Source organism: Hydractinia symbiolongicarpus, chromosome 5 (assembly GCF_029227915.1).
Source record: "Hydractinia symbiolongicarpus strain clone_291-10 chromosome 5, HSymV2.1, whole genome shotgun sequence".
In the NCBI taxonomy this organism is placed as follows: domain Eukaryota; kingdom Metazoa; phylum Cnidaria; class Hydrozoa; order Anthoathecata; family Hydractiniidae; genus Hydractinia; species Hydractinia symbiolongicarpus.
Window position 1 is genome coordinate 9,497,501 of NC_079879.1, and position 25,295 is coordinate 9,522,795.

The 25,295-nt window shown below is 38.0% G+C and overlaps 40 non-coding genes across 40 annotated transcripts; all 40 read right to left on the reverse strand.

The window, feature by feature from the left end:
- Nucleotides 1-191: 191 nt before the first annotated feature.
- Nucleotides 192-263, reverse strand: Trnah-gug (transfer RNA histidin (anticodon GUG)). Its single transcript has one exon. It is a non-coding gene; the product is annotated as a tRNA-His (tRNA).
- A 227-nt stretch (nt 264-490) lies between these two features.
- Nucleotides 491-562, reverse strand: Trnah-gug (transfer RNA histidin (anticodon GUG)). The gene has a single exon. It is a non-coding gene; the product is annotated as a tRNA-His (tRNA).
- Nucleotides 563-784: 222 nt separating this feature from the next.
- On the reverse strand, nt 785-856 carry Trnah-gug (transfer RNA histidin (anticodon GUG)). Its single transcript has one exon. It is a non-coding gene; the product is annotated as a tRNA-His (tRNA).
- Nucleotides 857-1,082: 226 nt separating this feature from the next.
- Trnah-gug (transfer RNA histidin (anticodon GUG)) lies at nt 1,083-1,154 on the reverse strand. The gene has a single exon. It is a non-coding gene; the product is annotated as a tRNA-His (tRNA).
- An 807-nt stretch (nt 1,155-1,961) lies between these two features.
- Trnah-gug (transfer RNA histidin (anticodon GUG)) lies at nt 1,962-2,033 on the reverse strand. The gene has a single exon. It is a non-coding gene; the product is annotated as a tRNA-His (tRNA).
- Nucleotides 2,034-2,259: 226 nt separating this feature from the next.
- Trnah-gug (transfer RNA histidin (anticodon GUG)) lies at nt 2,260-2,331 on the reverse strand. The gene has a single exon. It is a non-coding gene; the product is annotated as a tRNA-His (tRNA).
- Nucleotides 2,332-3,141: 810 nt separating this feature from the next.
- On the reverse strand, nt 3,142-3,213 carry Trnah-gug (transfer RNA histidin (anticodon GUG)). The gene has a single exon. It is a non-coding gene; the product is annotated as a tRNA-His (tRNA).
- Nucleotides 3,214-3,730: 517 nt separating this feature from the next.
- Trnah-gug (transfer RNA histidin (anticodon GUG)) lies at nt 3,731-3,802 on the reverse strand. The gene has a single exon. It is a non-coding gene; the product is annotated as a tRNA-His (tRNA).
- A 515-nt stretch (nt 3,803-4,317) lies between these two features.
- On the reverse strand, nt 4,318-4,389 carry Trnah-gug (transfer RNA histidin (anticodon GUG)). The gene has a single exon. It is a non-coding gene; the product is annotated as a tRNA-His (tRNA).
- Nucleotides 4,390-4,905: 516 nt separating this feature from the next.
- Trnah-gug (transfer RNA histidin (anticodon GUG)) lies at nt 4,906-4,977 on the reverse strand. Its single transcript has one exon. It is a non-coding gene; the product is annotated as a tRNA-His (tRNA).
- Nucleotides 4,978-6,066: 1,089 nt separating this feature from the next.
- On the reverse strand, nt 6,067-6,138 carry Trnah-gug (transfer RNA histidin (anticodon GUG)). The gene has a single exon. It is a non-coding gene; the product is annotated as a tRNA-His (tRNA).
- Nucleotides 6,139-6,361: 223 nt separating this feature from the next.
- On the reverse strand, nt 6,362-6,433 carry Trnah-gug (transfer RNA histidin (anticodon GUG)). The gene has a single exon. It is a non-coding gene; the product is annotated as a tRNA-His (tRNA).
- Nucleotides 6,434-6,655: 222 nt separating this feature from the next.
- Trnah-gug (transfer RNA histidin (anticodon GUG)) lies at nt 6,656-6,727 on the reverse strand. Its single transcript has one exon. It is a non-coding gene; the product is annotated as a tRNA-His (tRNA).
- A 518-nt stretch (nt 6,728-7,245) lies between these two features.
- Trnah-gug (transfer RNA histidin (anticodon GUG)) lies at nt 7,246-7,317 on the reverse strand. The gene has a single exon. It is a non-coding gene; the product is annotated as a tRNA-His (tRNA).
- A 516-nt stretch (nt 7,318-7,833) lies between these two features.
- Trnah-gug (transfer RNA histidin (anticodon GUG)) lies at nt 7,834-7,905 on the reverse strand. Its single transcript has one exon. It is a non-coding gene; the product is annotated as a tRNA-His (tRNA).
- A 1,105-nt stretch (nt 7,906-9,010) lies between these two features.
- Trnah-gug (transfer RNA histidin (anticodon GUG)) lies at nt 9,011-9,082 on the reverse strand. Its single transcript has one exon. It is a non-coding gene; the product is annotated as a tRNA-His (tRNA).
- Nucleotides 9,083-9,306: 224 nt separating this feature from the next.
- Trnah-gug (transfer RNA histidin (anticodon GUG)) lies at nt 9,307-9,378 on the reverse strand. Its single transcript has one exon. It is a non-coding gene; the product is annotated as a tRNA-His (tRNA).
- A 683-nt stretch (nt 9,379-10,061) lies between these two features.
- Trnah-gug (transfer RNA histidin (anticodon GUG)) lies at nt 10,062-10,133 on the reverse strand. The gene has a single exon. It is a non-coding gene; the product is annotated as a tRNA-His (tRNA).
- Nucleotides 10,134-11,235: 1,102 nt separating this feature from the next.
- On the reverse strand, nt 11,236-11,307 carry Trnah-gug (transfer RNA histidin (anticodon GUG)). Its single transcript has one exon. It is a non-coding gene; the product is annotated as a tRNA-His (tRNA).
- A 223-nt stretch (nt 11,308-11,530) lies between these two features.
- Nucleotides 11,531-11,602, reverse strand: Trnah-gug (transfer RNA histidin (anticodon GUG)). The gene has a single exon. It is a non-coding gene; the product is annotated as a tRNA-His (tRNA).
- Nucleotides 11,603-12,412: 810 nt separating this feature from the next.
- On the reverse strand, nt 12,413-12,484 carry Trnah-gug (transfer RNA histidin (anticodon GUG)). The gene has a single exon. It is a non-coding gene; the product is annotated as a tRNA-His (tRNA).
- Nucleotides 12,485-12,708: 224 nt separating this feature from the next.
- Trnah-gug (transfer RNA histidin (anticodon GUG)) lies at nt 12,709-12,780 on the reverse strand. The gene has a single exon. It is a non-coding gene; the product is annotated as a tRNA-His (tRNA).
- A 223-nt stretch (nt 12,781-13,003) lies between these two features.
- On the reverse strand, nt 13,004-13,075 carry Trnah-gug (transfer RNA histidin (anticodon GUG)). Its single transcript has one exon. It is a non-coding gene; the product is annotated as a tRNA-His (tRNA).
- Nucleotides 13,076-13,297: 222 nt separating this feature from the next.
- Trnah-gug (transfer RNA histidin (anticodon GUG)) lies at nt 13,298-13,369 on the reverse strand. The gene has a single exon. It is a non-coding gene; the product is annotated as a tRNA-His (tRNA).
- A 517-nt stretch (nt 13,370-13,886) lies between these two features.
- Trnah-gug (transfer RNA histidin (anticodon GUG)) lies at nt 13,887-13,958 on the reverse strand. Its single transcript has one exon. It is a non-coding gene; the product is annotated as a tRNA-His (tRNA).
- An 811-nt stretch (nt 13,959-14,769) lies between these two features.
- Trnah-gug (transfer RNA histidin (anticodon GUG)) lies at nt 14,770-14,840 on the reverse strand. Its single transcript has one exon. It is a non-coding gene; the product is annotated as a tRNA-His (tRNA).
- An 805-nt stretch (nt 14,841-15,645) lies between these two features.
- Trnaq-uug (transfer RNA glutamine (anticodon UUG)) lies at nt 15,646-15,717 on the reverse strand. The gene has a single exon. It is a non-coding gene; the product is annotated as a tRNA-Gln (tRNA).
- Nucleotides 15,718-15,940: 223 nt separating this feature from the next.
- Trnah-gug (transfer RNA histidin (anticodon GUG)) lies at nt 15,941-16,012 on the reverse strand. The gene has a single exon. It is a non-coding gene; the product is annotated as a tRNA-His (tRNA).
- Nucleotides 16,013-16,230: 218 nt separating this feature from the next.
- On the reverse strand, nt 16,231-16,302 carry Trnah-gug (transfer RNA histidin (anticodon GUG)). The gene has a single exon. It is a non-coding gene; the product is annotated as a tRNA-His (tRNA).
- A 1,102-nt stretch (nt 16,303-17,404) lies between these two features.
- Trnah-gug (transfer RNA histidin (anticodon GUG)) lies at nt 17,405-17,476 on the reverse strand. The gene has a single exon. It is a non-coding gene; the product is annotated as a tRNA-His (tRNA).
- Nucleotides 17,477-17,699: 223 nt separating this feature from the next.
- Trnah-gug (transfer RNA histidin (anticodon GUG)) lies at nt 17,700-17,771 on the reverse strand. The gene has a single exon. It is a non-coding gene; the product is annotated as a tRNA-His (tRNA).
- Nucleotides 17,772-18,290: 519 nt separating this feature from the next.
- On the reverse strand, nt 18,291-18,362 carry Trnah-gug (transfer RNA histidin (anticodon GUG)). The gene has a single exon. It is a non-coding gene; the product is annotated as a tRNA-His (tRNA).
- A 222-nt stretch (nt 18,363-18,584) lies between these two features.
- On the reverse strand, nt 18,585-18,656 carry Trnah-gug (transfer RNA histidin (anticodon GUG)). The gene has a single exon. It is a non-coding gene; the product is annotated as a tRNA-His (tRNA).
- A 516-nt stretch (nt 18,657-19,172) lies between these two features.
- Nucleotides 19,173-19,244, reverse strand: Trnah-gug (transfer RNA histidin (anticodon GUG)). The gene has a single exon. It is a non-coding gene; the product is annotated as a tRNA-His (tRNA).
- Nucleotides 19,245-19,759: 515 nt separating this feature from the next.
- Trnah-gug (transfer RNA histidin (anticodon GUG)) lies at nt 19,760-19,831 on the reverse strand. Its single transcript has one exon. It is a non-coding gene; the product is annotated as a tRNA-His (tRNA).
- Nucleotides 19,832-20,643: 812 nt separating this feature from the next.
- Nucleotides 20,644-20,715, reverse strand: Trnah-gug (transfer RNA histidin (anticodon GUG)). Its single transcript has one exon. It is a non-coding gene; the product is annotated as a tRNA-His (tRNA).
- A 1,104-nt stretch (nt 20,716-21,819) lies between these two features.
- Trnah-gug (transfer RNA histidin (anticodon GUG)) lies at nt 21,820-21,891 on the reverse strand. The gene has a single exon. It is a non-coding gene; the product is annotated as a tRNA-His (tRNA).
- A 1,404-nt stretch (nt 21,892-23,295) lies between these two features.
- On the reverse strand, nt 23,296-23,367 carry Trnah-gug (transfer RNA histidin (anticodon GUG)). Its single transcript has one exon. It is a non-coding gene; the product is annotated as a tRNA-His (tRNA).
- Nucleotides 23,368-24,474: 1,107 nt separating this feature from the next.
- Nucleotides 24,475-24,546, reverse strand: Trnah-gug (transfer RNA histidin (anticodon GUG)). The gene has a single exon. It is a non-coding gene; the product is annotated as a tRNA-His (tRNA).
- A 512-nt stretch (nt 24,547-25,058) lies between these two features.
- Nucleotides 25,059-25,130, reverse strand: Trnah-gug (transfer RNA histidin (anticodon GUG)). Its single transcript has one exon. It is a non-coding gene; the product is annotated as a tRNA-His (tRNA).
- Between the last annotated feature and the right edge of the window lie 165 nt (nt 25,131-25,295).

Here is a 25,295-nt window from a genome sequence, read left to right on the forward strand (position 1 = left end):
TTCAAAACACTCTGCTGCAATGCCTTGATTAAGAAATATATTTCGTTATGTTTGAAGTCGATACACAACATAATTCCGTGTTATAAAGAAAGTAAACAAAATAAATGCACAGGACTTTTTTCTCTAGCGAACGGAGAAAATTTAATCGATACAGAAGTACATGTTCACTATCCTATCACTGACTCTTGTAATGCCGTGACCAGGATTCGAACCTGGGTTATTGCGGCCACAACGCAATGTACTAACCACTATACGATCACGGCTGACGTGAGATAGTTATGTATATATGTCTTTTATAAAAAAAAAAAGTGCTGCAATGCGTTGATTAAGAAATGTATTACGTTATGTTTGAAGTCGATACACAACATAATTCGGTGTAATAGAGAAAACAAGCAAAATTAAAGCATCAGGAGCTGTTCATCCAAACGAACGGCGTCAATTTAATCGATACAGAAGTACATGTTCACTATCCTATCACTGACTCTTGTAATGCCGTGACCAGGATTCGAACCTGGGTTTTTTCGGCCACAACGCAATGTACTAACCACTATACGATCACGGCTTATGTGGTATTGTTAACTATATATGCCTTTTTCAAAACACTCTGCTGCAATGCCTTGATTAAGAAATATATTTCGTTATGTTTGAAGTCGATACACAACATAATTCCGTGTTATAAAGAAAGTAAACAAAATAAATGCACAGGACTTTTTTCTCTAGCGAACGGAGACAATTTAATCGATACAGAAGTACATGTTCACTATCCCATCACTGACTCTTGTAATGCCGTGACCAGGATTCGAACCTGGGTTATTGCGGCCACAACGCAATGTACTAACCACTATACGATCACGGCTGATGTGAGATAGTTATGTATATATGTCTTTTATAAAAAAAAAAGTGCTGCAATGCGTTGATTAAGAAATGTATTACGTTATGTTTGAAGTCGATACACAACATAATTCGGTGTAATAGAGAAAACAAGCAAAATTAAAGCATCAGGAGCTGTTCATCCAAACGAACGGCGTCAATTTAATCGATACAGAAGAACATGTTCACTATCCTATCACTGACTCTTGTAATGCCGTGACCAGGATTCGAACCTGGGTTATTTCGGCCACAACGCAATGTACTAACCACTATACGATCACGGCTGAGGTGAGATTGTTATGTATATATGTCTTGTTCAAAACACTGTGCTGCAATGCGTTGATTAAGAAATGTATTACGTTATGCTTGAAGTCGATACACAACATAATTCGGTGTAATAGAGAAAACAAGCAAAATTAAAGCATCAGGAGCTGTTCATCCAAGCGAACGGGGTCAATTTAATCGATACAGAAGTACACGTTAACTTCATATCACAGATTCTGGTAATGCGGTGACCAGGATTCAAACATGGGTTATTGCGACCACAACGCAATGTACTAACCACTATACGATCACGGCTTATGTGAGATTGACTATACATGCCTTGTTCAAAACACTCTGCTGCAAGGCGATGATTAAGAAGTATATTACGTTATGTTTGAAGTCGATACACAACATAATTCGGTGATATAAAGAAAATAACAAAATGAATTCATAGGACTGTTTTCTCTAGCGAACGGAGACAATTTAATCGCTACAGAAGTACATATTCACTATCCTATCACTGACTCTTGTAATGCCGTGACGAGGATTCGAACCTGGGTTATTGCGGCCACAACGCAATGTACTAACCACTATACGATCACGGCTTATGTGGTATTGTTAACTATATATGCCTTTTTCAAAACACTCTGCTGCAAGGCCTTGATTAAGAAATATATTTCGTTATGTTTGAAGTCGATACACAACATAATTCCGTGTTATAAAGAAAGTAAACAAAATAAATGCACAGGACTTTTTTCTCTAGCGAACGGAGACAATTTAATCGATACAGAAGTACATGTTCACTATCCTATCACTGACTCTTGTAATGCCGTGACCAGGATTCGAACCTGGGTTATTGCGGCCACAACGCAATGTACTAACCACTATACGATCACGGCTGATGTGAGATAGTTATGTATATATGTCTTTTATAAAAAAAAAAAGTGCTGCAATGCGTTGATTAAGAAGTATAATTCGTTATGTTTGAAGTCAATACCCAACATAATTCGGTGTTATAAAGAAAACAAGCAAAATTAAAGCACCAGGAGCTGTTCATCCAAGCGCACGGGATCAATTTAATCGATACAGAAGTACACGTTAACTACCTATCAGAGATTCTGGTAATGCCGTGACCAGGATTCGAACCTGGGTTATTGCGGCCACAACGCAATGTACTAACCACCATACGATCACGGCTTATGCGAGTTTGTTAACTATACATGCCTTGTTCAAAAGATTCTGCCGCAATGAGATGATTAAGAAGTATATTACGTTATGTTTGAAGTCGATTCACAACATAATTCGGTGGTATAAAGAAAATAAACAAAATGAATTCATAGGACTGTTTTTTCTAACGAACGGAGACATTTTAATCGATACAGAAATATATGTTCACTTTACTATCACTGATTCTTCCAATGCCGTGACCAGGATTCGAACCTGGGTTATTGCGGCCACAATGTAATCTACTAACCACTATACGATCACGGCTCATCTGAGATTGTTATCTATATATGTCATGTTCAAAACAATCTGCTGCAATGCGTTGATTAAGAAGTATATTTCGTTATGTTTGAAGTCGATACACAACATAATTCGGTTATATAAAGAAAATAAACAAAATAAATGCATCAGGAGATGTTCATCCAAGCGAACGGTGTCAATTTAATCGATACAGAAGTACACGTTAACTTCTTATCACAGATGCTGGTAATGCCGTGACAAGGATTCGAAGCTGGGTTATTGCGGCCACAACGCAATGTACTAACCACTACACGACCACGGCTAATGTGAGATTGTTAACTATACATGCCTTTTCAAAACACTCTGCTGCAATGAGATGATTAAGAAGTATATTACGTTATGTTTGAAGTCAATTCACAACATAATTCGGTGGTATAAAGAAAATAAACAAAATGAATTCACAGGACTGTTTTTTCTAGCGAACGGAGACATTTTAATCGATACAGAAATATATGTTCACTTTCCTATCACTGACTCTTGTAAAGCCGTGACCAGGATTCAAACCTGGGTTATTGCGGCCACAACGCAATGTACTAACCACTATACGATCACGGCTCATATGAGATTGTTAACCATATATGTCTTGTTCAAAACACTCTGCTGCAATGCGATGATTAAGAGGTTTATTTCGTTATGTTTGAAGTCGATACACAACATATTTCGGTTATATAAACAAAATAAACAAAATAAATGCATGCGACTGTTTTCTCTAGTGAACGGAGACAATTTAATCGATACAGAAGTACATGTTCACTTTACTATCACTGATTCTTCCAATGCCGTGACCAGGACTCGAGCCTGGGTTATTGCGGCCACAATGTAATCTACTAACCACTATACGATCACGGCTCATCTGAGATTGTTATCTATATATGTCATGTTCAAAACAATCTGCTGCAATGCGTTGATTAAGAAGTATAATTCGTTATGTTTGAAGTCAATACCCAACATAATTCGGTGTTATAAAGAAAACAAGCAAAATTAAAGCACCAGGAGCTGTTCATCCAAGCGCACGGGATCAATTTAATCGATACAGAAGTACACGTTAACTACCTATCAGAGATTCTGGTAATGCCGTGACCAGGATTCGAACCTGGGTTATTGCGGCCACAACGCAATGTACTAACCACCATACGATCACGGCTTATGCGAGTTTGTTAACTATACATGCCTTGTTCAAAAGATTCTGCCGCAATGAGATGATTAAGAAGTATATTACGTTATGTTTGAAGTCGATTCACAACATAATTCGGTGGTATAAAGAAAATAAACAAAATGAATTCATAGGACTGTTTTTTCTAACGAACGGAGACATTTTAATCGATACAGAAATATATGTTCATTTTCCTATCACTGATTCTTGTAATGCCGTGACCAGGATTCGAACCTGGGTTATTGCGGCCGCAACGCAATGTACTAACCACTATACGATTACGACTGTTGTGAGATTGTTATCTATATATATCTTGTTCAAAACACTGTGCCGCAATGCGATGATTAAGAAGTATATTTCGTTATGTTTGAAGTCGATACACAACACAATTCGGTGATATAAAGAAAATAACAAAATTAATTCATAGGACTGTTTTCTCTAGCGAACGGAGACAATTTAAACGATATAGAAGTACATGTTCACTATCCTAACACTGACTCTTGTAATGCCGTGACCAGGATTCGAACCTGGGTTATTGCGGCCACAACGCAATGTACTAACCACTATACGATCACGGCTTATGTGTTATTGTTAACTATATATGTCTTGTTCAAAACACTCTGCTGCAATGCCTTGATTAAGAAATATATTTCGTTATGTTTGAAGTCGATACACAACATAATTCCGTGTTATAAAGAAAGTAAACAAAATAAATGCACAGGACTGTTTTCTCTAGCGAACGGAGACAATTTAATCGACACAGAAGTATATGTTCACAATTCTATCACTGACTCTTGTAATGCCGTGACCAGGACTCGAACCTGGGTTATTGCGGCCACAACGCAATGTACTAAACACTATACGATCAAGGCTCATGTCATATTGTTAACTATACATGCCTTGTTCAAAACACTCTGCTGCAATGCGATGATTAAGAAGTATACTACGTTATGTTTGAAGTCGATACACAACATAATTCGGTGATATAAAGAAAATAAACAAAATGAATTCATAGGACTGTTTTCTCTAGCGAACAGAGACATTATAATCGATACAGAAATAGATGTTAACTTTCCTATCCCTGATTCTTGTAATGCCGTGACCAGGATTCGAACCTGGGTTATTGCGGCCACAACGCAATGCACTAACCACTATACGATCACGGCTAATGTGATATTGTTAACCATATATGTCTTGTTCAGAACACTCTGCTGCAATACGTTGATTAAGAAATATATTTCGTTTGTTTGAAGTCGATACACAACATAATTCGGTGATATAAAGAAAATAAACAAAATGAATGCATAGGACTGTCTTCTCTAGCGAACGGAGACAATTTAATCGATACAGAAATATATGTTCACTTTCCTATCTCTGATTCTTGTAATGCCGTGACCAGGATTGGAACCTGGGTTATTGCAGCCACAACGCAATGTACTAACCACTATACGATCACGGCGGATGTAAGATTGTTAACCATATATGTCCTGTTCAGAACACTCTGCTGCAATACGTTGATTAAGAAATATATTTCGTTTGTTTGAAGTCGATACACAACATAATTCGGTGATATAAAGAAAATAAACAAAATGAATGCATAGGACTGTCTTCTCTAGCGAACGGAGACAATTTAATCGATACAGAAATATATGTTCACTTTCCTATCTCTGATTCTTGTAATGCCGTGACCAGGATTGGAACCTGGGTTATTGCAGCCACAACGCAATGTACTAACCACTATACGATCACGGCTGATGTAAGATTGTTAACTATATATGTCCTGTTCAAAACACTTGCGTTGATTAAGAACTATACTTCGTATGTTTGAAGTCAATACCCAACATAACTCGGTGTTATGAAGAAAACAAGCAAAATAAAAGCATCAGGAGCTGTTCATCCAAGCGCACGGGGTCAATTTAATCGATACAGAAGTACACGTTAACTTCATATCACAAATTCTGGTAATGCCGTGACCAGGATTCGGACCTGGGTTATTACGACCACAACGCAATGTACTAACCACTGTACGATCACGGCTTATGTTAGATTGACTATACAAGCCTTGTTCAAAACACTCTGCTGCAATGCAATGATTAAGAAGTATATTACGTTATGTTTGAAGTCGATACACAACATAATTCGGTGATATAAAGAAAATAACAAAATGAATTCATAGGACTGTTTTCTCTAGCGAACGGAGACAATTTAATCGATACAGAAGTACATGTTAACTATCCTAACACTGACTCTTGTAATGCCGTGACCAGGATTCGAACCTGGGTTATTGCGGCCACAACGCAATGTACTAACCACTATACGATCACGGCTTATGTGTTATTGTTAACTATATATGTCTTGTTCAAAACACTCTGCTGCAATGCCTTGATTAAGAAATATATTTCGTTATGTTTGAAGTCAATACCCAACATAATTCGGTGTTGTAAAGAAAACAAGCAAAATTAAAGCATCAGGAGCTGTTCATCCAAGCGCACGGGGTCAATTTAATCGATACAGAGGTACACGTTAACTACCTGTCACAGATTCTGGTAATGCCGTGCCCAGGATTCGAACCTGGGTTATTGCGGCCACAACGCAATGTACTAACCACTATACGATCACGGCTCATATGAGATTGTTAACCAAATATGTCTTGTTTAAAACACTCTGCTGCAATGCGATGATTAAGAAGTATATTTCGTTATGTTTGAAGTCGATACACAACATAATTCGGTTATATAAAAAAAATAAACAAAATAAATGCATAGGACTGTTTTCTCTAGCGAACGGAGACAATTTAATCGATACAGCAGTACATGTTCACTATCCTATCACTGACTCTTGTAATGCCGTGACCAGGATTCGAACCTGGGTTATTGCGGCCACAACGCAATGTACTAACCACTATACGATTACGGCTGATGTGAGATTGTTACCTATATATGTCTTGTTCAAAAAACTGAGCTGCAATGCCTTGATTAAGAAATATGTTTCGTATGTTTGAAATCAATACCCAACATAATTCGGTGTTATAAAGAAAACAAGTAAAATTAAAGCATCAGGAGCTGTTCATCCAAGCGCACTTGGTCAATTTAATCGATACAGAAGTACGCGTTAACTTCCTATCACAGATTCTGGTGATGCCGTGACCAGGATTCGAGCCTGGGTTATTGCGGCCACAACGCAATGTACTAACCGCTATACGATCACGGCTTATGTGGGATTGCTAACTATACATGCCTTGTTCAAAACACTCTGCTGCAATGCGATGATTAAGAAGTATATTACGTTATGTTTGAAGTCGATACACAACATAATTCGGTGAGATAAAGAAAACAAACAAAATGAATGCATAGGACTTTTTTCTCTAGCGAACGGAGACAGTTTAATCGATACAGCAGTACATGTTTTCACTATCCCATCACTGACTCTTGTAATGCCGTGACCAGGATTCGAACCTGGGTTATTGCAGCCACAACGCAATGTACTAACCACTATACGATCACGGCTGTTGTGAGATTGTTATCTATATATATCTTGTTCAAAACACTGTGCTGCAATGCGCTGATTAAGAATTGTATTACGTTATGTTTGAAGTCAATACACAAAATTATTCGGTGTAATAGAGAAAACAAGCAAAACTAAAGCATCAGGAGCTGTTCATCCAAGCGCACGGCGTCAATTTAATCGATACAGAAGCACACGTTAACTTCCTATCACAGATTCTGGGAATGCCGTGACCAGGATTAGAACCTGGGTTATTGCGGCCACGAAGGAATGTACTAACAACTATACGAACACGGCTAATGTAAGATTGTTAACTATACATGCCTTGTTTAAAACACTCTGCTGTAATGCGCTGATTAAGAAGTATCTTTCGTTACGTTTAAAGTGGATAGACAACATAATTCGGTTATATCAAAAAAATAAACAAAATGAATGCATAGGACTGTTTTCTCTAGCGAACGGAGACAATTTAGTCGATACAGAAGTACACGTTAACTTCCTATCACAGATTCTTCTAATGCCATGACCAGGATTCGAACCTGGGTTATTGCGGCCACAACGCAATGTACTAACCACTATACGATCACGGCTGCTGTGAGATTGTTATCTATATATATATTGTTCCAAACAGTGTGCTGCAATGCGTTGATTAAGAAATATAATTCGTTATGTTTGAAGTCAATACCCAACATAATTCGGTGTTGTAAAGAAAACAAGCAAAATTAAAGCATCAGGAGCTGTTCATCCAAGCGCACGGGGTCAATTTAATCGATACAGAGGTACACGTTAACTACCTGTCACAGATTCTGGTAATGCCCTGCCCAGGATTCGAACCTGGGTTATTGCGGCCACAACGCAATGTACTAACCACTATACGATCACGGCTCATATGAGATTGTTAACCAAATATGTCTTGTTTAAAACACTCTGCTGCAATGCGATGATTACGAAGTATATTTCGTTATGTTTGAAGTCGATACACAACATAATTCGGTTATATAAAAAAAATAAACAAAATAAATGCATAGGACTGTTTTCTCTAGCGAACGGAGACAATTTAATCGATACAGCAGTACATGTTCACTATCCTATCACTGACTCTTGTAATGCCGTGACCAGGATTCGAAGCTGGGTTATTGCGGCCACAACGCAATGTACTAACCACTATACGATTACGGCTGATGTGAGATTGTTACCTATATATGTCTTGTTCAAAAAACTGAGCTGCAATGCCTTGATTAAGAAATATGTTTCGTATGTTTGAAATCAATACCCAACATAATTCGGTGTTATAAAGAAAACAAGTAAAATTAAAGCATCAGGAGCTGTTCATCCAAGCGCACTTGGTCAATTTAATCGATACAGAAGTACGCGTTAACTTCCTATCACAGATTCTGGTGATGCCGTGACCAGGATTCGAGCCTGGGTTATTGCGGCCACAACGCAATGTACTAACCGCTATACGATCACGGCTTATGTGGGATTGCTAACTATACATGCCTTGTTCAAAACACTCTGCTGCAATGCGATGATTAAGAAGTATATTACGTTATGTTTGAAGTCCATACACAACATAATTCGGTGATATAAAGAAAATAAACAAAATGAATTCTTAGGACTGTTTTCTGTAGCGAACGGAGACATTTTAATCGATACAGAAATATATGTTCACTTTCCTATCACTGATTCATGTAATGCCGTGGCCAGGATTTGAACCTGGGTTATTGCGGCCACAACGCAATGTACTAACCACTATACGATCACGGCTAATGTGATATTGTTAACTGTAAATGTCATGTTCAGAACACTCTGCTGCAATGCGTTGATTAAGAAATATATTTCGTTATGTTTGAAGTCGATACACAACATAATTCGGTGACATAAAGAAAACAAACAAAATGAATGCATAGGACTTTTTTCTCTAGCGAACGGAGACAGTTTAATCGATACAGCAGTACATGTTTTCACTATCCTATCACTGACTCTTGTAATGCCGTGACCAGGATTCGAACCTGGGTTATTGCGGCCACAACGCAATGTACTAACCACTATACGATCACGGCTGTTGTGAGATTGTTATCTATATATATCTTGTTCCAAACACTGTGCTGCAATGCGTTGATTAAGAAATATAATTCGTTATGTTTGAAGTCAATACCCAACATAATTCGGTGTTGTAAAGAAAACAAGCAAAATTGAAGCATCAGGAGCTGTTCATCCAAGCGCACGGGGTCAGTTTAATCGATACAGAGGTACACGTTAACTACCTGTCACAGATTCTGGTAATGCCGTGCCCAGGATTCGAACCTGGGTTATTGCGGCCACAACGCAATGTACTAACCACTATACGATCACGACTCATATGAGATTGTTAACCAAATATGTCTTGTTTAAAACACTCTGCTGTAATGCGATGATTAAGAAGTATATTTCGTTAATAGCCTGTCGAAAAATCCACGGGGTCGCGCGTCCCTTAAATTTACCCGTCGCAACAAAGTAGACAAAATTATATAGCATTTGATATTGGTGTTTCCGTGACATCATTTTCTGACTCAGCGGGGGGTCCGCGCAGAGACAGACAGACGACGGCTATTATTATAGAGATGTTTGAAGTCGATACACAACATAATTCGGTGATATAAAGAAAATAACAAAATGAATTCATGGGACTGTTTTCTCTAGCGAACGGAGACATTTTAATCGATACAGAAATATATGTTCACTTTCCTAACACTTACTCTTGTAATGCCGTGACCAGGATTCGAACCTGGGTTATTGCGGCCACAACGCAATGTACTAACCACTATACGATCACGGCTGATGTGAGATTTTTATCTATATATGTCTTGTTCAAAACATTGTGCTGCAATGCGTTGATTAAGAAATATACTTCGTATGTTTGAAGTCAATGACCAACATAACTCGGTGTTATAAAGAAAACAAGCAAAATTAAAGCATCAGGAGCTGTTCATCCGAGCACACGGGGTCAACTTAATCGATGCAGAAGTACACGTTAACTACCTATCACAGATTCTGGGAATGCCGTGACCAGGATTAGAACCTGGGTTATTGCCGCAACGAAGGAATGAACTAACCACTATAAGATCACGGCTAATGTGAGATTGTTAACTATACATGCCTTGTTCAAAATACTCTGCTGTAATGCGATGACTAAGAAGTATCTTTCGTTACGTTTGGAGTGGATAGACAACATAATTCGGTTATATAAAAAAATAAAAAAAATGAATGCATAGGACTGTTTTCTCTAGCGAACGGAGACAATTTAGTCGATACAGAAGTACACTTTAACTTCCTATCACAGATTCTTCTAATGCCATGACCAGGATTCGAACCTGGGTTATTGCCGCCACAACGCAATGTACTAATCACTATACGATCACAACTGTTGTGAGATTGTTATCTATATATATCTTGTTTAAAACACTGTGCTGCAATGCGCTGATTAAGAATTGTATTACGTTATGTTTGAAGTCAATACACAAAATTATTCGGTGTAATAGAGAAAACAAGCAAAACTAAAGCATCAGGAGCTGTTCATCCAAGCGCACGGCTTCAATTTAATCGATACAGAAGCACACGTTAACTTCCTATCACAGATTCTGGGAATGCCGTGACCAGGATTAGAACCTGGGTTATTGCGGCCACGAAGGAATGTACTAACAACTATACGAACACGGCTAATGTGAGATTGTTAACTATACATGCCTTGTTTAAAACACTCTGCTGTAATGCGCTGATTAAGAAGTATCTTTCGTTACGTTTGAAGTGGATAGACAACATAATTCGGTTATATCAAAAAAATAAACAAAATGAATGCATAGGACTGTTTTCTCTAGCGAACGGAGACAATTTAGTCGATACAGAAGTACACGTTAACTTCCTATCACAGATTCTTCTAATGCCATGACCAGGATTCGAACCTGGGTTATTGCGGCCACAACGCAATGTACTAACCACTATACGATCACGGCTGTTGTGAGATTGTTATCTATATATATATTGTTCCAAACAGTGTGCTGCAATGCGTTGATTAAGAAATATAATTCGTTATGTTTGAAGTCAATACCCAACATAATTCGGTGTTGTAAAGAAAACAAGCAAAATTAAAGCATCAGGAGCTGTTCATCCAAGCGCACAGGGTCAATTTAATCGATACAGAGGTACACGTTAACTACCTGTCACAGATTCTGGTAATGCCGTGCCCAGGATTCGAACCTGGGTTATTGCGGCCACAACGCAATGTACTAACCACTATACGATCACGGCTCATATGAGATTGTTAACCAAATATGTCTTGTTTAAAACACTCTGCTGCAATGCGATGATTAAGAAGTATATTTCGTTATGTTTGAAGTCGATACACAACATAATTCGGTTATACAAAAAAAATAAACAAAATAAATGCATAGGACTGTTTTCTCTAGCGAACGGAGACAATTTAATCGATACAGCAGTACATGTTCACTATCCTATCACTGACTCTTGTAATGCCGTGACCAGGATTCGAACCTGGGTTATTGCGGCCACAACGCAATGTACTAACCTCTATACGATTACGGCTGATGTGAGATTGTTACCTATATATGTCTTGTTCAAAAAACTGAGCTGCAATGCCTTGATTAAGAAATATGTTTCGTATGTTTGAAATCAATACCCAACATAATTCGGTGTTATAAAGAAAACAAGTAAAATTAAAGCATCAGGAGCTGTTCATCCAAGCGCACTTGGTCAATTTAATCGATACAGAAGTACGCGTTAACTTCCTATCACAGATTCTGGTGATGCCGTGACCAGGATTCGAGCCTGGGTTATTGCGGCCACAACGCAATGTACTAACCGCTATACGGTCACGGCTTATGTGGGATTGCTAACTATACATGCCTTGTTCAAAACATTCTGCTGCAATGCGATGATTAAGAAGTATATTACGTTATGTTTGAAGTCCATACACAACATAATTCGGTGATATAAAGAAAATAAACAAAATGAATTCTTAGGACTGTTTTCTGTAGCGAACGGAGACATTTTAATCGATACAGAAATATATGTTCACTTTCCTATCACTGATTCATGTAATGCCGTGGCCAGGATTCGAACCTGGGTTATTGCGGCCACAACGCAATGTACTAACCACTATACGATCACGGCTAATGTGATATTGTTAACTGTAAATGTCATGTTCAGAACACTCTGCTGCAATGCGTTGATTAAGAAATATATTTCGTTATGTTTGAAGTCGATACACAACATAATTCGGTGACATAAAGAAAACAAACAAAATGAATGCATAGGACTTTTTTCTCTAGCGAACGGAGACAGTTTAATCGATACAGCAGTACATGTTTTCACTATCCTATCACTGACTCTTGTAATGCCGTGACCAGGATTCGAACCTGGGTTATTGCGGCCACAACGCAATGTACTAACCACTATACGATCACGGCTGTTGTGAGATTGTTATCTATATATATCTTGTTCCAAACACTGTGCTGCAATGCGTTGATTAAGAAATATAATTCGTTATGTTTGAAGTCAATACCCAACATAATTCGGTGTTGTAAAGAAAACAAGCAAAATTGAAGCATCAGGAGCTGTTCATCCAAGCGCACGGGGTCAATTTAATCGATACAGAGGTACACGTTAACTACCTGTCACAGATTCTGGTAATGCCGTGCCCAGGATTCGAACCTGGGTTATTGCGGCCACAACGCAATGTACTAACCACTATACGATCACGGCTCATATGAGATTGTTAACCAAATATGTTTTGTTTAAAACACTCTGCTGTAATGCGATGATTAAGAAGTATATTTCGTTATGTTTGAAGTCGATACACAACATAATTCGGTTATATAAAGAAAATAAACAAAATAAATGCATAGCACTGTTTTCTCTAGCGAACGAAGACAATTTAATCGATACAGCAGTATATGTTCACTATCCTATCACTGACTCTTGTAATGCCGTGACCAGGATTCGAACCTGGGTTATTGCGGCCACAACGCAATGTACTAACCACTATACGATCACGGCTGATATGAGATTGTTAACCATATATGTCTTGTTCCAAACACTGTGCTGCAATGCGTTGATTAAGAAATATAATTCGTTATGTTTGAAGTCAATACCCAACATAATTCGGTGTTGTAAAGAAAACAAGCAAAATTGAAGCATCAGGAGCTGTTCATCCAAGCAAACGGGGTCAACTTAATCGATACAGAAGTACGCGTTAACTACCTATCACAGATTCTGGTAATGCCGTGACCAGGATTCGACCCTGGGTTATTGCGGCCAAAATGCAATATACTAACCGCTATACGATCATGGCTTATGTGAGATTGTTAACAATATATGTCTTGTTCAAAACATTCTGCTGCAATGCGATGATTCAGAAGTATACTACGTTATGTTTGAAGTCGATACACAACAAAATTCGGTGATATAAGGAAAATAAACAAGATGAATTCATAGGACTGTTTTCTCTAGCGAACGGAGAAAATTTAATGGAAACAGAAGTACATGTTCACTTTGCTATCACTGATTCTTCCAATGCCGTGACCAGGATTCGAACCTGGGTTATTGCGGCCACAACGCAATGTGCTAACCACTATACAATCACGGCTGATATGAGATTGTTAACCATATATGTCTTGTTCAAAACACTGCGCTGCAATCCGATGATTAAGAAGTATCTTTCGTTACGTTTCAAATGGATACACAACATAATTCGTTGTAATAGAGACAACAAGCAAAATTAAAGCATCAGGAGCTGTTCATCCAAGCAAACGGGGTCAATTTAATCGATACAGAAGTACACGTTAACTTCCTATCACAGATTCTTGTAATGCCATGCCCAGTATTCGAACCTGGGTTATTGCGGACACAACGCAATGTACTAACCACTATACGATAACGGCTTATGTGAAATTGTTAACTATACATGCCTTGTTCAAAACACTCTGCTGCAATTAGATGATTAAGAAGTATATTACGTTATGTTTGAAGTCGATACACAACATAATTCGGTGATATAAAGAAAATAAACAAAATGAATTCATAGGACTGTTTTCTCTAGCGAACGGAGACATTTTAATCGATACAGAAATATATGTTCACTTTCCTATCACTGATTCTTGTAATGCCGTTACCAGAATTCGAACCTAGGTTATTGCGGCCACAACGCAATGTACTAACCACTATACGATCACGGCTCATATGAGATTGTTAACCATATATGTCTTGTTCAAAACACTCTGCTGCAATGCGATGATTAAGAAGTATATTTCGTTATGTTTGTGGTCGATACACAACATAATTCGGTTATATAAAGAAAATAAATAAAATAAATGCATAGGACTGTTTTCTCTAGCGAACGGAGACATATTAATCGATACAGCAGTACATGGTCATTATCCTATAACTGACTCTTGTAATGCCGTGACCAGGAATCGAACCTGGTTATTGCGGCCACAACGCAATGTACTAACCACTGTACGATCACGGCTGATGTAAGATTGTTATCTCTATATGTCTTGTTCAAAACACTGAGCTGCAATGTGTTGATTAAGAACTATACTTCATATGTTTGAAGTCAATACCCAACATAATTCGGTGTTATAAAGAAAACAAGCAAAATAAAAGCATCAGGAGCAGTTCATCCAAGCGCACGGGGTCAATTTAATCATTACAGAAGTACACGTTAACTACCTATCACAGATTCTGGGAATGCCGTGACCAGGATTCGAACCTGGGTTATTGCGGTAGCAATGCAATGTACTAACCACTATACGATCACGGCTTATGTGAGATTGACTATCCATGCCTTGTTAAAAACACTCTGCTGCAAGGCGATGATTAAGAAGTATATTACGTTATGTTTGAAGTCGATACACAACATAATTCGGTGATAAAACGAAAATAACAAAATGAATTCATAGGACTGTTTTCTCTAGCGAACGGAGACAATTTAATCGATACAGAAGTACATGTTCAATATCCTATCACTGACTCTTGTAATGCCGTGACCAGGATTCGAACCGGGGTTGTTGCGGCCACAACGCAATGTACTAACCACTATACGATCACGGCTTATTTGGTATTGTTAACTATATATGCCTTGTTCAAAGCACTCTGCTGCAATGCCTTGATTAAGAAATATATTTCGTTACGTTTGAAGTGGATAGACAACATAATTCGGTTATATAAAAAAAATAAAAAAAATGAATGCATAGGACTGTTTTCTCTAGCGAACGGAGACAATTTAGTCGATACAGAAGTACACGTTAACTTCCTATCACAGATTCTTCTAATGCCATGACCAGGATTCGAACCTGGGTTATTGCGGCCAAAACGCAATGTACTAACCACTATACGATCACGGCTGTTGTGAGATTGTTATCTATATATATCTTGTTCAACACCCTGTGCTGCAATGCGTTGATTAAGAATTGTATTACGTTATGTTTGAAGTCGATACACAAAATAATTCGGTGTAATAGAGAAAACAAGCAAAATTGAATCATCGGGAGCTGTTCATCCAAGCGGACGTTGTTAATTTAATCGATACAGAAGTACACGTTAACTTCATATCACAGATTCTGGTGATGCCGTGACCAGGATTTGAACCTGGGTTATTGCGACCACAATGCAATGTACTAACCACTATACGATCACGGCTTATGTGAGTTTGCCTATACATGCCTTGTTCAAAACACGCTGCTGCAAGGCGATGATTAAGAAGTATATTACGTTATGTTTGAAGTCGATACACAACATAATTCGGTGATATAAAGAAAATAACAAAATGAATTCATGGTACTGTTTTCTCTAGCGAACGGAGACATTTTAATCGATACAGAAATATATGTTCACTTTCCTAACACTTACTCTTGTAATGCCGTGACCAGGATTCGAACCTGGGTTATTGCGGCCACAACGCAATGTACTAACCACTATACGATCACGGCTGATGTGAGATTTTTATCTATATATGTCTTGTTCAAAACATTGAGCTGCAATGCGTTGATTAAGAAATATACTTCGTATGTTTGAAGTCAATGACCAACATAACTCGGTGTTATAAAGAAAACAAGCAAAATTAAAGCATCAGGAGCTGTTCATCCGAGCACACGGGGTCAACTTAATCGATGCAGAAGTACACGTTAACTACCTATTACAGATTCTGGGAATGCCGTGACCAGGATTAGAACCTGGGTTATTGCCGCAACGAAGGAATGAACTAACCACTATACAATCACGGCTAATGTGAGATTGTTAACTATACATGCCTTGTTCAAAACACTCTGCTGTAATGCGATGATTAAGAAGTATCTTTCGTTACGTTTGGAGTGGATAGACAACATAATTCGGTTATATAAAAAAATAAAAAAAATGGATGCATAGGACTGTTTTCTCTAGCGAACGGAGACAATTTAGTCGATACAGAAGTACACTTTAACTTCCTATCACAGATTCTTCTAATGCCATGACCAGGATTCGAACCTGAGTTATTGCCGCCACAACGCAATGTACTAACCACTATACGATCACGGCTGTTGTGAGATTGTTATCTATATATATCTTGTTCAAAACACTGTGCTGCAATGCGCTGATTAAGAATTGTATTACGTTATGTTTGAAGTCAATACACAAAATTACTCGGTGTAATAGAGAAAACAAGCAAAACTACAGCATCAGGAGCTGTTCATCCAAGCGCACGGCGTCAATTTAATCGATACAGAAGCACACGTTAACTTCCTATCACAGATTCTGGGAATGCCGTGACCAGGATTAGAACCTGGGTTATTGCGGCCACGAAGGAATGTACTAATCACTATACGATCACGGCTAATGTGAGATTGTTAACTATACATGCCTTGTTTAAAACACTCTGCTGTAATGCGCTGATTAAGAAGTATCTTTCGTTACGTTTGAAGTGGATAGACAACATAATTCGGTTAAATCAAAAAAATAAACAAAATGAAAGCATAGGACTGTTTTCTCTAGCAAACGGAGACAATTTAGTCGATACAGAAGTACACGTTAACTTCCTATCACAGATTCTTCTAATGCCATGACCAGGATTCGAACCTGGGTTATTGCGGCCACAACGCAATGTACTAACCACTATACGATCACGGCTGTTGTGAGATTGTTATCTATATATATATTGTTCCAAACAGTGTGCTGCAATGCGTTGATTAAGAAATATAATTCGTTATGTTTGAAGTCAATACCCAACATAATTCGGTGTTGTAAAGAAAACAAGCAAAATTAAAGCATCAGGAGCTGTTCATCCAAGCGCACGGGGTAAATTTAATCGATACAGAGGTACACGTTAACTACCTGTCACAGATTCTGGTAATGCCGTGCCCAGGATTCGAACCTGGGTTATTGCGGCCACAACGCAATGTACTAACCACTATACGATCACGGCTCATATGAGATTGTTAACCAAATATGTCTTGTTTAAAACACTCTGCGGCAATGCGTTGATTAAGAAATATATTTCGTTATGTTTGAAGTCGATACACAACATAACTCGGTGACATAAAGAAAACAAACAAAATGAATGCATAGGACTTTTTTCTCTTGCGAACGGAGACAATTTAATCGATACAGCAGTACATGTTTTCACTATCCTATCACTGACTCTTGTAATGCCGTGACCAGGATTCGAACCTGGGTTATTGCCGCCACAACGCAATGTACTAACCACTATACGATCACGGCTGTTGTGAGATTGTTATCTATATATATCTTGTTCCAAACACTGTGCTGCAATGCGTTGATTAAGAAATATAATTCGTTATGTTTGAAGTCAATACCCAACATAATTCGGTGTTGTAAAGAAAACAAGCAAAATTGAAGCATCAGGAGCTGTTCATCCAAGCGCACGGGGTGAATTTAATCGATACAGAAGTACACGTTAACTACCTATCACAGATTCTTGTAAGGCCGTGACCAGGATTCGAACCTGGGTTATTGCGGCCACAACACAATGTACTAACCACTATACGATCACGGCTCATATGAGATTGTTAACCATATATGTCTTGTTCAAAACACTCTGCTACAATGCGTTAATTAAGAAATATAATTCGTTATGTTTGAAGTCGATACACAACATAATTCGGTTATATAAAGAAAATAAACAAAATAAATGCATAGGACTGTTTTCTCTAGCGAACGGAGACAATTTAATCGATACAGCAGTACATGTTCACTATCCTATCACTGACTCTTGTAATGCCGTGACCAGGATTCGAACCTGGGTTATTGCGGCCACAACGCAATGTACTAACCACTATACGATCACGGCTGATGTGAGATTGTTACCTATATATGTCTTGTTCAAAAAACTGAGCTGCAATGGCTTGATTAAGAAATATATTTCGTATGTTTGAAATCAATACCCAACATAATTCGGTGTTATAAAGAAAACAAGTAAAATTAAAGCATCAGGAGCTGTTCATCCAAGCGCACTTGGTCAATTTAATCGATACAGAAGTACGCGTTAACTTCCTATCACAGATTCTGGTGATGCCATGACCAGGATTCGAGCCTGGGTTATTGCGGCCACAACGCAATGTACTAACCGCTATACGATCACGGCTTATGTGGGATTATTAACTATACATGCCTTGTTCAAAACACTCTGCTGCAATGCGATGATTAAGAAGTATATTACGTTATGTTTGAAGTCGATACGCAACATAATTCGGTGATATAAAGAAAATAAACAAAATGAATTCTTAGGACTGTTTTCTGTAGCGAACGGAGACATTTTAATCGATACAGAATTATATGTTCACTTTCCTAACACTTACTCTTGTAATGCCGTGACCAGGATTCGAACCTGGGTTATTGCGGCCACAACGCAATGTACTAACCACTATACGATCACGGCTGATGTGAGATTTTTATCTATATATGTCTTGTTCAAAACATTGAGCTGCAATGCGTTGATTAAGAAATATACTTCGTATGTTTGAAGTCAATGACCAACATAACTCGGTGTTATAAAGAAAACAACCAAATTAAAGCATCAGGAGCTGTTCATCTGAGCACACGGGGTCAACTTAATCGATGCAGAAGTACACGTTAACTACCTATTACAGATTCTGGGAATGCCGTGACCAGGATTAGAACCTGGGTTATTGCCGCAACGAAGGAATGAACTAACCACAATGCGATCACTGCTCATATGAGATTGTTAACCATATATGTCTTGTTCAAAACACTCTGCTACAATGCGTTAATTAAGAAATATAATTCGTTATGTTTGAAGTCGATACACAACATAATTCGGTTATATAAAGAAAATAAACAAAATAAATGCATAGGACTGTTTTCTCTAGCGAACAGAGACAATTTAATCGATACAGCAGTACATGTTCACTATCCTATCACTGACTCTTGTAATGCCGTGACCAGGATTCGAACCTGGGTTATTGCGGCCACAACGCAATGTACTAACCACTATACGATCACGGCTGATGTGAGATTGTTACCTATATATGTCTTGTTCAAAAAACTGAGCTGCAATGGCTTGATTAAGAAATATATTTCGTATGTTTGAAATCAATACCCAACATAATTCGGTGTTATAAAGAAAACAAGTAAAATTAAAGCATCAGGAGCTGTTCATCCAAGCGCACTTGGTCAATTTAATCGATACAGAAGTACGCGTTAACTTCCCATCACAGATTCTGGTGATGCCGTGACCAGGATTCGAGCCTGGGTTATTGCGGCCACAACGCAATGTACTAACCGCTATACAATCACGGCTTATGTGGGATTATTAACTATACATGCCTTGTTCAAAACACTCTGCTGCAATGCGATGATTAAGAAGTATATTACGTTATGTTTGAAGTCGATACGCAACATAATTCGGTGATATAAAGAAAATAAACAAAATGAATTCTTAGGACTGTTTTCTATAGCGAACGGAGATATTTTAATCGATACAGAAATATATGTTCACTTTCCTATCACTGATTCATGTAATGACGTGGCCAGGATTCGAACCTGGGTTATTGCGGCCACAACGCAATGTACTAACCACTATACGATCACGGCTAATGTGATATTGTTAACTGTATATGTCTTTTTCAGAACACTCTGCAGCAATGCGTTGATTGAGAAATATATTTCGTTATGTTTGAAGTCGATACACAACATAATTCGGTGACATAAAGAAAACAAACAAAATGAATGCATAGGACTTTTTTCTCTAGCGAACGGGGACAATTTAATCGATACAGCAGTACATGTTTTCACTATCCTAACACTGACTCTTGTAATGCCGTGACCAGGATTCGAACCTGGGTTATTGCGGCCACAACGCAATGTACTAACCACTATACGATCACGGCTGATGTGAGATTGTTAACTATATATGTCTTGTTTAAAAAACTGAGATGCAATGTCTTGATTAAGAAATATATTTCGTATGTTTGAAGGCAATACCCAATATAATTCGGTGTTATAAAGAAAACAAGCAAAATTAAAGCATCAGGAGCTGTTCATCCAAGCAAACGGGGTCAACTTAATCGATACAGAAGTACGCGTTAACTACCTATCACAGATTCTGGTAATGCCGTGACCAGGATTCGACCCTGGGTTATTGCGGCCACAATGCAATATACTAACTGCTATACGATCACGGCTTATGTTAGATTTTTAACTATACATGCCTTGTTCAAAACACTCTGCTGCAATGGGATGATTAAGAAGTATATTACGTTATGTTTGAAGTCGATTCACAACATAATTCGGTGGTATAAAGAAAATAAACAAAATGAATTCATAGGACTGTTTTCTCTAGCGAACGGAGACAATTTAATCGATACAGCAGTACATGTTCACTATCCTATCACTAACTCTTGTAATGCCGTGACCAGGGTTCGAACCTGGGTTATTGCGGCCACAACGAAATGTACTAACCACTATACGATAACGGCTGATGTGAGATTGTTACCTATATATGTGTTGTTCAAAAAACTGAGCTGCAATGCCTTGATTAAGAAACATATTTCGTATATTTGAAGTCAATACCCAACATAATTCGGTGTTATAAAGAAAACAAGTAAAATTAAAGCATCAGGAGCTGTTCATCCAAGCGCACTTGGTCAATTTAATCGATACAGAAGTACGCGTTAACTTCCTATCACAGATTCTGGTGATGCCGTGACCAGGATTCGAGCCTGGGTTATTGCGGCCACAACGCAATGTACTAACCGCTATACAATCACGGCTTATGTGGGATTATTAACTATACATGCCTTGTTCAAAACACTCTGCTGCAATGCGATGATTAAGAAGTATATTACGTTATGTTTGAAGTCGATACGCAACATAATTCGGTGATATAAAGAAAATAAACAAAATGAATTCTTAGGACTGTTTTCTGTAGCGAACGGAGACATTTTAATCGATACAGAAATATATGTTCACTTTCCTATCACTGATTCATGTAATGCCGTGGCCAGGATTCGAACCTGGGTTATTGCGGCCACAACGCAATGTACTAACCACTATACGATCACGGCTAATGTGATATTGTTAACTGTATATGTCTTTTTCAGAACACTCTGCAGCAATGCGTTGATTGAGAAATATATTTCGTTATGTTTGAAGTCGATACACAACATAATTCGGTGACATAAAGAAAACAAACAAAATGAATGCATAGGACTTTTTTCTCTAGCGAACGGGGACAATTTAATCGATACAGCAGTACATGTTTTCACTATCCTAACACTGACTCTTGTAATGCCGTGACCAGGATTCGAACCTGGGTTATTGCGGCCACAATGTAATCTACTAACCACTATACGATCACGGCTCATCTGAGATTGTTTTCTATATATGTCATGTTCAAAACAATCTGCTGCAATGCGTTGATTAAGAAGTATATTTCGTTATGTTTGAAGTCGATACACAACATAATTCAGTTGTATAAAGAAAATAAACAAAATAAATGCATCAGAAGATGTTCATCAAAGCGAACGGTGTCAATTTAATCGATACAGAAGTACACATTAACTTCTTATCACAGATTCTGGTAATGCCGTGACAAGGATTCGAACCTGGGTTATTGCGGCCGCAATGCAATGTACTAACCACTATACGATCACGGCTCATATGAGATTGTTAACCAAATATGTCTTGTTTAAAACACTCTGCTGTAATGCGATGATTAAGAAGTATATTTCGTTATGTTTGAAGTCGATACACAACATAATTCGGTTATATAAAGAAAATAAACAAAATGAATTCATAGGACTGTTTTCTCTAGCGAACGGAGACATTTTAATCGATACAGAAATATATGTTCACTTTCCTATCACTGACTTTTGTAAAGCCGTGACCAGGATTCGAAGCTGGGTTATTGCCGCCACAACGCAATGTACTAACCACTATGCGATCACGGCTCATATCAAATTGTTAACCATATATGTCTTGTTCAAAACACTCTGCTGCAATGCGTTGATTAACAAATATAATTCGTTATGTTTGAAGTCAATACCCAACATAATTCGGTGTTATAAAGAAAACAAGCAAAATTAAAGCATTAGGAGCTGTTCATCCAAGCGCACGGGGTCAATTTAATCCATACAGAAGTACACGTTCACTCTCCTATCCCCGATTTTTGTAGTGCCGTGACCAGGATTGGAACCTGGGTTACTGCGGCCACAACGCAATGTACTAACCGCTATACGATTACGGCTTATGTGAGATTGTTAACTATACATGCCTTGTTCAAAACACTCTGCTGCAATGGGTTGATTAAGAAATATAATTCGTTATGTTTGAAGTCAATACCCAACATAATTCGGTGTAATAAAGAAAACAAGCAAAATTAAAGCATCAGGAGCTGTTCATCCAAGCGCATGGGGTCAATTTCATCGCAACAGAATTACACGTTAACTACCTATCACAGATTCTGGTAATGCCGTCACCAGGATTCGAACCTGGATTATTGCGGCCACAACGCAATGTACTAACCACTATACGATCACGGCTTAAATGAGATTGTTAACTATACATGCCTTGTTCAAAACACTCTGCCGCAATGAGATGATTAAGAAGTATATTTCGTTATGTTTGAAGTCGATTCACAATATAATTCGGTGGTATAAAGAAAACAAGCAAAATTAAAGCATTAGGAGCTGTTCATCCAAGCGCACGGGGTCAATTTAATCCATACAGAAGTACACGTTCACTCTCCTATCCCCGATTTTTGTAATGCCGTGACCAGGATTGGAACCTGGGTTACTGCGGCCACAACGCAATGTACTAACCGCTATACGATTACGGCTTATGTGAGATTGTTAACTATACATGCCTTGTTCAAAACACTCTGCTGCAATGGATTGATTAAGAAATATAATTCGTTATGTTTGAAGTCAATACCCAACATAATTCGGTGTAATAGAGAAAACAAGCAAAATTAAAGCATCAGGAGCTGTTCATCCAAGCGCATGGGGTCAATTTCATCGATACAGAAGTACGCGTTAACTACCTATCACAGATTCTGGTAATGCCGTGACCAGGATTTGACCCTGGGCTATTGCGGCCACAACGCAATGTACTAACCGCTATACGATCACGGCTTATGTGAGATTGTTAACTATACATGCCTTGTTCTAAACACTCTGCTGCAATGCGATAATTAAGAAGTATATTACGTTATGTTTGAAGTCGACACACAACATAATTCGGTGATATAAAGAAAATAAACATAATGAATTCTCAGGACTGTTTTCTCTAGCGAACGAAGACATTTTATTCGATACAGAATTATATGTTCACTTTCCTATCACTGATTCTTGTAATGCCGTGACCAGGATTCGAACCTGGGTTATTGCAGCCACAACGCAGTGTACTAACCACTATACGATAACGGCTCATATGATATTGTTAACCATATATCTCTTGTTCAAAACACTCTGCTGCAATGCGTTGATTAAGAAATATAATTCGTTATGTTTGAAGTCAATACACAACATAATTCGGTGTTATAAAGAAAACAAGCAAAATTAAAGTACCAGGAGCTGATCATCCAAGCGCACGGGGTCAATTTAATCGATACAGAATACACGTTAACTACCTATCACAGATTCTTCTATTGCCGTGAACAGGATTCGAACCTGGGTTATTGCGGCCACAACGCAATGTACTAACCACTATACGATCACGGCTTAAGTGATATTGTTAACTATATATGTCTTGTTTAAAACAATCAATGCGTTCATTAAGAAACATATTTCGTTATGTTTGAAGTCGATACACAACATAATTCGGTTATATAAAAGAAAATAAACAAAATAAATGCATCGGGAGATGTTCATCCAAGCGAACGGGGTCAATTTAATCGATACAGAAATACATGTTCACTTTCCTATCACAGATTCTGGCAATGCCGTGACCAGGATTCAAACCCGGGTTATTGCGGCCACAACGCAATGTTCTAACCACTATACGATCACGGCTAATGAGATTGTTAACCATATATGTCTTGTTCAAAACACTCTACTGCAATGCGTTGATTAAGAAACACATTTCGTTATGTTTAAAGTCGATACACAACATAATTCGGAGATATAAAGAAAATAAACAAAATGAATGCACCAGGACGGTTTTCTCTAGCGAACGGAAACAATTTAATCGACACAGAAATACATGTTCACTATCCTATCACTGATTCTTGTAATGCCGTGACCAGGATTCCAACCTGGGTTATTGCGGCCACAACGCAATGTACTAACCACTATACGATCACGGCTGATATAAGATTGTTAACCATCTATGTCTTGTTCAAAACACTCTGCTGCAATGCGATGATTAAGAAGTATATTTCGTTATGTTTGAAGTCAATACACAACATAATTCGGTTTTATAAAGAAAAGAAACAAAATTAATGCATTAAGAAATGTTTACCCTAGCGAAC